A 12,553-nucleotide genomic window follows, 5' to 3' on the forward strand; every position below is an offset into this window, starting at 1 on the left:
CCACTTACCAAACCGACAAGTTCCTTATTGACAACTGTGTGGAATATCCCTGGTGGTATAAACAAGAACTGCTAAGAGTATTTGCCCCCGAGAGGAGGAGAGGGGAGGGGCCCAGGAGAAAAAGGAAGATAAGCCTGTCAAAAGAGATCCTTTTAAACTTCTGAATTTTATTTCATGTGTACATAACTACTCCAAAGACGATCCAATCTCACACAGCCTCGGAAGGTCCAGCACAGACATGACCGACTCTGTGAGCCTCTCCCATCATACCGGTTTGAACTCAGCATCTCCTTCTGTGTATTTCATGGCACAATAGCGTGTCAGTTGGCTGTTGGCTGAAAAACCAGAGAACTTTGAAACAAGGGCCCATGTTCGAGCCACTCCCCAGACCAACGGAATGAGAACCCCGGTGAAGGGTAAGTCAATAGGGATGTTTAAAAATAAATTCCCCAGGAATAGCGATGCAGATGTCGAGAATGGATATGTGGACGCAGTGTGGGAAGGAGAGTGTGGGACGAATTGAGAGAGCAGCTTTGACACATAGGCACTGCCATGTGTGAACCAGATTGCTAATAGGCAGCTGGTGTCTAGCGCACGGAGCTCAGCTTGCCTCTCTGTGATGATTTGAGGGGTGGGATAGGGGAGTGGGGGTGGTGGTGGGAGGGAGGCTCAAGAAGGAGGGAACATACGCATACGTATCTCTGATTCACTTTGTTGTTCAGCAGGAACTAAAGCAACATCATAAAGCAATTATACTCCCATAAAAAAAAAAAAAAACAATAAAAAGAAAAAAATGTAAAAAAACTTCCCAGGTAATGGTAATGCCTAGGATTAAGAACTTCTGCTTTGGCGCTTTATGGAACCAAGATGCAAGCACTCGCCCTCAAAGTAAACAGTGAATAAACGGTTACAAAAATGAAAAACACTCACACACCTTTTATTTCACTTCTGTCTCCAGAGCAACTCTGTGAGCCGGGCATCATTGCCCCGCTGCTCAGAAGAGGACGGGAAGAGCCACAGTGCTGCAAGTTACCTCTATTTCTTTGTACTTCCCTGTGTCTGACAGTCTCCCCTGAGTCTGAAACTGGATTTCATATTCTCCACTCAAATCCTAGTACAGCATCTCATTCAGTATATATATATATATATATATATATATATATACACACTCAGAAGTAGAATTGCTGTTACATAGTAATTGTTTTTTTAATTTTTTGAGGAACTTCCATACTGGTTTCCATTGTGGCTGGACCATTTTAGATTCCCATCAACAATATACAAGGATTCCAATTTCTCTACATCCTGGACAGCACTTGTTATTTCCTTTCTTTTTTTTTCCTTTTGATAGTGGCCATCCTAATAGGTGTGAGGTGATATCTCATTGTGGTTTATATTTGCATTTCCATGATGGTTAGTAATCTTGAATTCTTTTCATACACTTGTTGGCTATCTGTACATCTTCTTTGGAGAAATGTCTATTCAAGTCCTTTGCCCATTTTTGAATTGGGTTTTTGGGGGATTTGTTGCTGTTGTTGAGTCCTTGATATTCTCAATATTAACCCCTTATCAGATATATGATTTGCAAATATTTTCTCCCAATCCTGTATGTTGCCTTTTATTCTGCTGATTGTTGTCTCTGCTGAACAGAACTGAACAGACGTTTTAACACTTGATGTATTTGCATTTGTCTATTTTTACTTTTGTTGCCTGTGCTTTTGGCATCATACCAGGAAATCATTCTGAAATACAATATCATAATGTATGACAGGTTTTCTTCTAGGATATTTATAGCTTTAAGTCTTATATCTAGGTTTTTAATTCACTTTGAGTTACTTTTTGTATATGGCATAATGTTAGTGTTCTATTTCATTTTTGTGCCTGTGGATATCCAGTTTTCTCAGCATCACTTACTGAAGAGACTCTCCTTTTCCCTTTGTGGTTTTGAAGATAATTTGACCATATATTACATATGATGGTTTATTTCTGGGCTGTATATTCTGTTCCACTGGTCTACATGTCTATTTTTATGCCAGTACTATATGATTTTGTTTAATATAGCTTTGTAATATATTTTGAAATCAGAAAGTGTAAGGCCTACAGGTTTATTTTTCTTTCTCAAGATTTTTTTTTAATACAAGGTGCTTTGAGATTCCATACGAATTTTAGGATGGACTTTCTATTTCTACCATTGTGATTTTGATGAGGATTACATTAAATCTGTGGGTTAATTTGGGCAGTGTTCAGTTTTAACAATGTTAAGTCTTCCAATCTAAGAACATGAGAAATCTTTTTATTTACTTATGTATTTTTAAGTTTGTTTCACAATGTTTTGTAGTTTACAGTGCATGTTTTTTGATTCCTTCAGTTCAGTTCAGTTCAGTTCAATCACTCAATCCTGTCTGACTCTTTGTGACCCCATGGGCTATAGCATGCCAGCTTCCCTGTCCTTCACCAACTCCCAGAGCTTGCTGAAACTCATGTGCATCGAGTCGGTGATGCAATCCAACCATCTCATCCTGTTATCCCCTTCTCCTCCTGCCTTCAATCTTGCCCAGCATCAGGGTCTTTTCCAATGAGTTGGTTCTTCACATCAGGTGGCCAAAGATAGGAGCTTCAGCTTCAGCATCAATCCTTCCAATGAATATTCAGAATTGATTTTCTTTAGGATGGACTGGTTTGATCTCTTTGCAGTCCAAGGGACTCTCAAGAGTCTTGGCCAACACCACAGTTCAAAAGCATCAATTCTTTAGAGTTCAGCCTTCTTTATGTTTCAGCTCTCACCTCCATACATGACTACTGGAAAAACCATAGCTTTGACTAGATGGACTTTTGTTGGCAAAGTAATGTCTTTGCTTTTTAATATGCTGTCTAGGTTTGTCACAGTTTTTCTTTCAGGGAGCAATCGTCTTTTAATTTCATGCCTGCAGTCACCATCAGTGGCAATTTTGGAGCCTTAGTTAAATTTTGACTCCTTAGTTAAATTTATTTCCAAGAATTTTAATATTTTTGATGCTATTAATATTTAAGTGGAATTCCTTTTTAAGTTTCATTTTCAGATTGTTCATTGTTAGTGTATAGAAATGCAACTGATATTTGTGTGTTTCCCACAATTCTGTTGATTTTTTTTATTGGAATATTAGTTGCTTTACAATGCTGTGTTAGTTTCCACTGTACAGGAAATGATTCACTTCACATTCACAGTGAAGTGAATATATGTATACATATATCCCCTCCCCGTTGGCATCTTTAGAGTTTTCTACATGTAAGATAATGTCATTTGTGAATAGAAATATTTTATTTCTTCCTTTCCAATTTGAATGCCTTTTATTTCTTTATCTTGCTTAATTGTCTGGCTAGGACATCCAGTATTGTTTTAAATAGAAATGGTTAGAATGGACATTTTTGCCTTGTTCCTGATTTTAGAGGGAAGGCTTTCAGTTTTTCACCATTGGAGTGTGATATTAGCTATGGACTTTTCACATATAACCTTTATTATGTTCAGGTAATTTCCTTCTAATGCTGATTTGTTGAGTTCATGAAAGGGTATTGCTGCTGCTGCTGCTGCTAAGTTGCTTCAGTCGTGTCCGACTCTGTGCGACCCCACAGACGGCAGCCCACCAGGCTCCCCCGTCCCTGGGATTCTCCAGGCAAGAACACTGGAGCCGCCATTTCCTTCTCCAATGCATGAAAGTGAAAAGTGAAAGTGAAAGTGAAGTCGTGTCTGACTCTACGCAACCGCATGGACTGTAGCCCATCAGGCTCCTCCATCCATAGGATTCTCCTGGCAAGAGTACTGGAGTGGGTTGCCTTTTCCTTCTCCCAAAAAGGTATTGGATTTCGTCAAATACTTTTCCTGCATCAGTTGAGGTAATCTTGTGAGTTTTTCCTTCATTCTGTTAATATAGTGTATTGGATTGACTGATTTTTGTATGTTTAACTATCCTTGCATTCCAGAGATAAATCCCACTTAGACATGGTGTATAATCTTTTCAATGTGTTGTTTAATTCAGTTTGCTGGCATGTTGCTGAGAATTCTTACCTCAATATTCATCAGAGATATCAGTCTGTAATTTTTTTTCTTTTAGTGTCTTTGTTTAATTTTGGCATCTGTGTAATTCTAAACTCACAAGATGAATTTGGATTTGAGATTTTTCTACCCACTCCAGTATTCTTGGTCTTCCCTTATGGCTCAGCTGGTAAAGAATCCACCAGCAATGTGGGAGACCTGGGTTTGATCCCTGGGTCAGGAAGATCCGCTGGAGAAGGGATAGGCTACCCACTCCAGTAATCTTGGGTTTCCCTTGTGGCTCTGCTGGTAAAGAATCCTCCGGCAATGCGGGAGACCTGGGTTTGATCCCTGGGTTGGGACGATCCGCTGGAGAAGGGAAAGGCTATTCACTCCAGTATTCTGGCCTGGAGAATTCCATGAACTGTATAGGCCATAGGGTTGCAAAGAGTCGGACATGACTGAGTGACTTTCACTTTCACTTCAGTTTTAACATACAAGCATTTCCCTCTTAGTGGTGTTTGCTGCATCCCATAAATTTTGCAATGCTGTGCTTTTGTTTTCATTTGTCTCAATATATTTCCTAATTTCTCTTGTGATTTACTCTTTGACCCATTGGTTCAGGGCTGACTTCCTAGTTTTACGGGGGAAGTTTTCTATCTAAGCGAGATTAGGAACAAGGCAAGGCAGAGCTCTGCTTACACATGGCATGGACTTGGAAGACTCAGGCATTGAGATGCCTGCAGTCTGGGGAAGGGTCATCAGAACCAGCTATGGAGACCATGTGGTTTGTTGAGCATCTTGACATTATGTGTGTATTTCTGGCTCTGTCCAGACAAATCTTTGGTTTGTGGTACAGTGCCTATTCCTAGAGCCCAACACATCTGTGTTAGTACCTAATCTTGTTCCCACGCTCAGAGAGAATCAACCACAGGCAGAGAGATGGTCTGGAGAGAGGCACATCAAACAAGTCAGTCTTCAGTGGTTTCTGATGCTGGTAAATTATCCATCTGGTATCCTTATCACTTCCTCTATCCACCTCTTCTTTAGAAATCACTGCTCACCTTTATTCTCTCTTCTCTCCTCTCACTCAAACAGGATGAGAGAAAGAGTGAATAATACACCATGTACTTTATATGCATTCAGTTCAGTTCAGTCGCTCAGTCGTGTCTAACTCTTTGCAACCCCATGAATCGCAGCACGCCAGGCCTCCCTGTCCATCACCAACTCCTGGAGTTTACTCATACTCATGCCCATCAAGCCGGTGATGCCATCCAACCATCTCATCCTCTGTCGTCCCCTTCTCCTCCTGCTCCCAATCCCTCCCAGCATCAGGGTCTTTTCCAGCGAAGAGTCAACTCTTCACTGATATTTCACTAGGTATTATTATCCCCATTTTATAGCTAAGAGAACTGAAGCTCATAAAGGTTTAGTAATTTGCTCCATCAATGCTGAATAAGTAATAGTAAAAGAAAGAGACTGGATCTCAAAATAGGTCTTTTTGTGTCTAACACCCAGACTCTTCTCTCTCTTATTTATTCAACAGATGCCTAGTATGTATTTCCCTGTACTAGGCTCTCAGAAAGCTACAAAGAAAAACAAAATATGATTCCTGGAACCCAAGAAAACCACTGCCAGTAGAAGAGATAGATACCAAACCTGTAATTGCAAGAGGTTTTTTAAAAATGTGCTGCAATGGGTAAATACTATGGGAGCACAGAGAAGCAGGTATTATAGGGTGTAAATAGAGAGAAATCTCACATTAGGGCAGGATTTTACCAGGAGAAAATGAGGAGGAAGAATTTTTTTTAATTTAATAAAATGCCAGAGAGTAAACATTTTAGACTCTGCAGACCAGACAATCTCTGCTGCAGCTACTCAACTCTGCTATGGAAGCACGAAAACAGACACAGTCCAAATGAAAATGAATGAACGTGGTTGTATTTCAGAAACCTAATTTACGAAAACAAGAAGGCAGCTGGATTTTGCCTGGGTCAGAGTTTGCAGATCCCTACAAAATCAATGATTAAAGTAGGGAAGGCACAGACTAGTTGACTCCGGGGAGGCGGCGGCGGCGAGACAGCGGGGGTGCGGCCGGCCCCGGCCCGGCGGCGGGGCGGACAGGAGAGAGGCAGGCGAGGCCGCGTCTACATCTGCGGCGCAGCCCCGGCATAGCCCGGGTCTGCCGGTGCCCGCCGTGCCATTGTTGGGGGAGGGGGCGGCCTCTGAGCTTGGCGGAGTCCGGGCCGAGCGGAGGCGACGGCGGCGAGGAGTGGAGGCGCCCCGTGGGGAACACGCTGACCTGTTGCGTGTGCCCCAATGCCAGCCCCAAGTTGGGCCGGCGCGCGGGGCCGGCAGAGCCAGACTAGGAGTCTGAGGTCTACCAGGCGGCGGCCGGAGACGCGGTGGCTGTAGCACCGGCGCCGGCTGCCGTGGACCCACCGAGTTGGATTTCCGAGCGGGTGAAGGCCACCAACCTGCAGCACATCAGCGACCGGGAGATGCCCGAAGACTTAGCTTTGGAATCAAACCCTTCTGACCACCCAAGGGCAAGCACAATTTTCCTGAGCAAATCTCAAACGGACGGTATCTCCAGGGCAGCTTACTAAAAAGTATAGCTCATGCCCAGCCATATTTCTAGATCAGCACAGTCAGCCAGCCTAATCTTAGAACCACAATAAAATGTGTGATCTCAGCAATATATTACCACATAAAGAACAGAGATGCCAACAGGTCCTTGGACATTTTTGATGAGAGATCACATCCACTCACACGAGAAAGGGTTCCGGAGGAGTACTTTAAGCATGATCCTGAACACAAATTCATTTACAGATTTGTTCATGCTCTTTTCAGTGCCGCCCAGCTGACTGCTGAATGTGCAATAGTGACTTTGGAATGAGATGCAAAGGCACTTTCTGGAGCTCCTTCAGTTTAATATTCATGTTCCCGCCAGTGTTTATGCCAAATACTACTTTGACCTTTGCTCCTTAGCAGGTGACAATAACCTGAGTTTTCTAATTGCTCCTCTTAGCAAAGAAAGAGCACAGAGCCTAGAGGCCATCTCCAGACTGTGTGAAGACGAATACAAAGACTTGGGCAGAGTTGCTGTGAGAAGGTCTTTCAGCGCTGATAATTTCATTGGTATTCAGCGCTCCAATGCCATCCTCTCATGAACAGAGAGAGGTGAGGGGTTGTAGCATCATGAACCCCTTGTAACAAGGACTGGAGAAATACCACCTCTCCTGCTCAGAAACCAGCAAAGTTAGTATTTTCACCTAGAAGAAAGACACTAAATTCAAGAGACTTGCAGACAGCAAAGGTTATAGTCATAGGAAAAAACTGGACCTTGTCAAGGCAACACACTCTTCTGTCCTTTTTAATGTAAACAGAGTTACAAAAACCACTCCAAAGCTAAAAGTTCCCAACCCACCCACAGATATTTGCTTACTGTGTAGGCCGATAACTGTGAACTAAGTGAGGTTTTTTAATAGTTTAAATTTTTAGACTTTAAAGACACTAACTATATAACTTTTACTTTTTCCTATTTTTCTCACCCATATTGCTGCATATTCCTTTAGAATCAATGCAGTATTACCATTCAAACATGGGACTCCTAACAACTCATAAAGTCACTTAGGAACAGCCTGTTGTAGCATTGTTAGGTTTTGAAGGATTCTTCCTCCCTATTTCATTGAAGCTGCTAGTCATTTTTGGTAATCAGTTTAACCCAAAAAGCTGCTGAATAACACCTGTCATTCAGTGTTTTGCAAGCACTGCTTACTAGCATTTTAGCATGTTTGGGATCATAAGCAGAGAAAGCATGCTGTTACCTACTTCTCTTGGGTCCGTGCTGCGTTTCTTGTTAATTCTAATGGTGCTTCTCATTTTCTGATGATTTTCCTCTTTGTTAAATACTTGTATTAAAGGCTATTTTCGTAATTCCAGCCAACCTGTTAGTCCAGGAATAAGCAGATAGTGAAATAGAAGGTGTCCCAAAAGCCTTGGTGCAATTTTAAGCTTTAATACAGTGTGCTTGGACACTCCAGGACACTGCCGCAGAAGTATGAATGCTACAGACGCAGGATGCCACTTGGGGGTTTGCTTGAGTTTCTTCTAAACTCATTTAGTTTTGTAAATCTTGGATGTTGAGCTTTTAATTTGAATTTTTTGTTTCAGTCCCTCTTGAAGATGGCAAACAATAGGCTGAGGCAAAGGATTAAAATTAAGAGCTTAATGTTTAAAATTTGCAGGGCTAGGTGAGTTTGGAGGAAATTCAAGTAAACTCTCAGGTGGTGTTTTGTAAGTTTGTAGCATTTATATTTCTACAAGTATCACAGTTTCAAATTGCACAAAGACTTCAGGAGGATATCTTGGATCTTTATAGACCTGGCCTCCTCTTTTTAAAATAGTCCTTTGCCTGGCTGGGCTGTTGATCTGCTTGAGCACGGAAGTTTCTTTTTTCTAGGTTTGGTAAAGGAATTACGAACAATAGCATTAGTTCTCGGTAATAAACTGAAAGGAACTGGACCCTACTAGTGGTGACAGGAAAGTAAGCGACATGAAACAGCTTTTCTGTTCTGCATGTTAACCTGGCTGTAGGTGTGTCACTTCAAGTTGTTACTTGAGGAAAGATAAATCTTAGGAACTCTTACCTCAGGCTTTTTAAAACACAGGGTATTAGTATAGTACACAATTTAAAAATATATACGTATGTACAAATGCTGGGTCAGTGCTCTACATAGTGTAGTTGGGTGATTGATTTACACATTGTGTACTATACTAATACACGTAAGACAAAAAATAGATGAGAAAAAAGATGAGGTGAAAATGTTTTAAAATACTTTTTGTGTGTATTGTGGTTAAAAAAGAGAAAATCCTTTACTCTTTCTGAAAAGTTTAGTAAGAGCCATATTATTAAAAATGCTTCATTATTTTTGAAACTCCTAGTTTTAACACTTCACAGTAAAAACAATGTGTGATTCTAAGGTAAGTTTATTTTAATGCTGAGTTCTTATGGCTATTGTAGCTGGGGAGAAAGAAAAAAAAAATTTCATTAAGACGTGGATCCAGATGCCTTGGCTTTCTGAAAAACAATACTGTTTTCAGTTCCATCTACTAGTCTTAAAGTGTTTGTTGAAATCTTTGTAATAAATTTCCATCTGTCTCACTGTCAAAAAAACAAACAAACAAACAAACAAACAAAAAAACACAGGGTACCCCTTAGCCACCAGGAAGCCCATTAAAAGACAGGAAGGTCCAGTAATCAGTCTTTTAGGAAATTGGTAATGATGTCACCTAAACTTGAAACATTAAAAAAAAAAAGTTCTCAACTATGTAAAATCTTTCTCCTACCTTCTCAAACATAATCCTAGGAATTTTGCCTGTAAACAAAGCATTTCAGGGCCAGAAATATTTTCTCTCTTTATAGCAAGGCTTCACATTATATTGAGTGCCACAGGTTCCATCATTTTTAAAGGGCAGAGACATAAATGATAAATAATGGATATAAAATATTACAGTCTACCACCTCAAAAAATGCTGTTTATGGAGCTTGGAGATTCAAATATCGATTGCAGTTTTATTTTGAAAAGAATGCTCCAACTTGTGTGGTTTTTCTTCCTCATGTTTATATTAAAAGAAAAGCTAATAAACTCTATTTTAATTAAAAGCAAACAAACAAACAACAACAACAAAAAAAGAAGTAGGGAAGGGATCAAATCTTTGTCTAGAAAGAACACTCTGGGCAAGGTAAAAGAAAGAGTTCATGTTCTCACTATCTTTTTCCTTGGAGTAACTCAGGAAAATATGCACCGTGGTTGACCTAAAAGAGGCATCTCTGATAGCTCAGCTGGTAAAGAATCTGACTGCAATGCAGGAGATCACAGTTTGATTCCTGGGCCGGAAAGATCTCCTGAAGAAGGGATAGGTTACCTACTCCAGTATTCTTGGGCTTCCCTGGTGGCTCAGACGGTAAAGAATCTGCCTGCAATGTGGGAGACCTGGGTTCGATCCCTGGGTTGGGAAGATTCCCTGGAGGAGTGCATGGCAACCCACTCCAGTATCTGTGCCTGGAGAATCCCCATGGACAGAGGAGTCTGGCGGGCTACCGTCCATAGAGTCGCAATTGCAAAGAGTCTGGCCTGACTGAATGACTAAGCACAGCACAGACCTAAGGGCCTGAGATCTTGTGAAATGTGGAAAGTAGTATTTTATGGTATTTTCACACAGTTATCTCACTCCGTTCTCACTTGCCCTCCCAGTCCCATTTCCTCCTATATATTTTTACCTGTTCCCCTTTTGAAGGGGTGTAGAGTTGGTAGATTTAGCAAATAAAAATACAGGACACCTAGTTAAATTTGAATTTCAGATAAACAAAAAATAATTTTTAGTGTAAGTATGTCTCATGCAATATTTGGGACACACTTATACTAAAAATGCATTCATTGTTTATCCGAAATTCAGACTTAACTAGGGACCCTGTATTTGTTTTATTCTTCTCACTTTTTGTTTTTATTTTTTGGTCTGTGCTGGGTCTTCATTGCTGCAGGGGGCTCTTCATTGCAGTACATGGGCTTCTCAAGTTATGGCACACCGGGGGCTCCAGAGCACATGGGTTCAGTGGTTGCAGAACGAAGGCTTCTCTTGTTGCAGCATACAGGCTTAGTTACCCCACCGCATGTGGGATCTTAGTTCCCAGTGAAGTGAAGGGCAAGTTGCTCAGTCGTGTCCGACTCTTTGCAACCCCATGGACTATATAGTCCATGGAATTCTCAAAGCCAGAATGCTGGAGTGGGTAGCCTTTCCCTTCTCCAGGGGATCTTCCCAACCCAGGGATTGAACCCAGGTCTCCCACACTACAGGCAGATTCTTTGCCAGCCAAGCCACAAAGGCCCAGGAATACTGGAGTGGGTAGCCTATCCCTTCTCCAGGATATCTTCCTGACCCAGGAATCGAACCGGGGTCACCTGCATTGCAGGTGGGTTCTTTACCAACTGAGCTATCAGGGAAGCCCCTAGTTCCCAGACCAGGGATCAAACCCATGTCCCCTGCATTAAAAGGCAGATTCATATCTACTGGATCGCCAGGGAAGTCCTGGGACCCTGTATTTTATCTGGCAATGTACTGGGACTCCTTTAGTCAGAGTTCCTCAAAATTTTAAAGAAATGTAAGCGGACAGGCTCAGCATAACCTGATGTCTAGATTGGGTTGTGACTGATAGGGACACGTGGGCAGCAGGTAGGTGTGGGTGGGACAGGAGAGTGAAGCCTAGGAAAGTGAGTATTAAGGTAGATTCCAGCAAAGTCCAAAGGTTGAAGGAAGTGGGTGTGGGGAATGCTGATGAGAGGTTTCTGAGAAGCCTGTGAAACAGCCTGGGCTTGGAGGTGGAGCAAGGGTAAGAGAAGTGCGTTTTATAATTCCTTCCGTCTGAACAGTTTTATAACTTCATACCGGTCATCTCCATTGACTCATGCAGGAACCTTTCAGAGAGAGGGCATGACTCATTGATCTCAATGAAAAATGAGGAAACAAAAGACTCAATATAGGCCAGGCAAGTTCCCTTGGATAACCTTGGTGAATGGCCCTGCTGAGACTCAAACAAGGCCTTTGACTACACTTCACTTCCTCTGCTTTCTGAATGTTGGTTCTACGACCGAAGAAGTTAATCAGAGTGGTAAGAAGAAGCAACACCAGCATCAGCAGCTAACATTTATTGAGCACTTACCTGGTGCCAGTTCTGAGTGCCTTGTATATTTAATCACCTCTCACAGTATCCTGATGAGGTGGGTATTATTACCATCACCAATGTATAACTGGCACAGAGAGAGACAGAGCAAATCGTTCAAGAAGATACAGAATGAGCATTCAGGTCCAGTTATTCTAGTTCAAGAGCCCAAGTAGCTGATGAAGACTCAGTTCTCCTTAACCAAACTTCAATCAGGTTCCTCTGAGATATCTTCCCCATCAGATCTCAACTTGTCCCTGTCCTGTTCTTGCTGAGTCCAATGCAGCAAGAATCTTGGTAAGTCCGTTGAGAGAGAATTCTTCACCCTTAATATATATATGGCTTTTGACTGCACTGTGTGGCATATGGGATTTTAGTTCTCTGACCAGGGATTGAACCCGTGCCCCTTGCTTTGGAGGCTCAGAATCTTAACCACTGGACTACCAGGGAATCCCTCCCTGAGCTTCATATCTGATCAAATTCCTCATTCCCCTCCCTCCCCCATAGTCATCTCATCACCCTGGTCTGTCTTCAGCAAGAATCTTATTAAGTCAGTTTAGCAAGAATCCCCCTACCCATAATGTCTTCTCTTACTACCTCTCCATTTACTACTGACCTCCTCAGACTGCTTGTCAGCTGTAAATCCCCAGCTGTGTTTTCTGTATTCAGAATTCTTGTTGTCATTTAGTTGTAAAGTCATGTCCGACTCTTTTTTTTTTATTAGTTGGAGGCTAATTACTTCACAACATTTCAGTGGGTTTTGTCATACATTGACATGAATCAGCCATAGAGTTACACGTATTCCCCATACCGATCCCCCCTCC

At 41.8% G+C, this 12,553-nt stretch overlaps 1 pseudogene; it reads left to right on the plus strand.

Annotated features, from left to right (window-relative positions):
- The first annotated feature begins 461 nt into the window (after positions 1-461).
- On the plus strand, positions 462-8,406 carry LOC136152728 (cyclin-Y-like protein 1 pseudogene; annotated as a pseudogene).
- The last annotated feature ends 4,147 nt before the right edge of the window (positions 8,407-12,553 follow it).

The sequence above is a fragment of the Muntiacus reevesi genome, chromosome 22 (genome assembly GCF_963930625.1).
Source record: "Muntiacus reevesi chromosome 22, mMunRee1.1, whole genome shotgun sequence".
In the NCBI taxonomy this organism is placed as follows: Eukaryota; Metazoa; Chordata; class Mammalia; order Artiodactyla; family Cervidae; genus Muntiacus; species Muntiacus reevesi.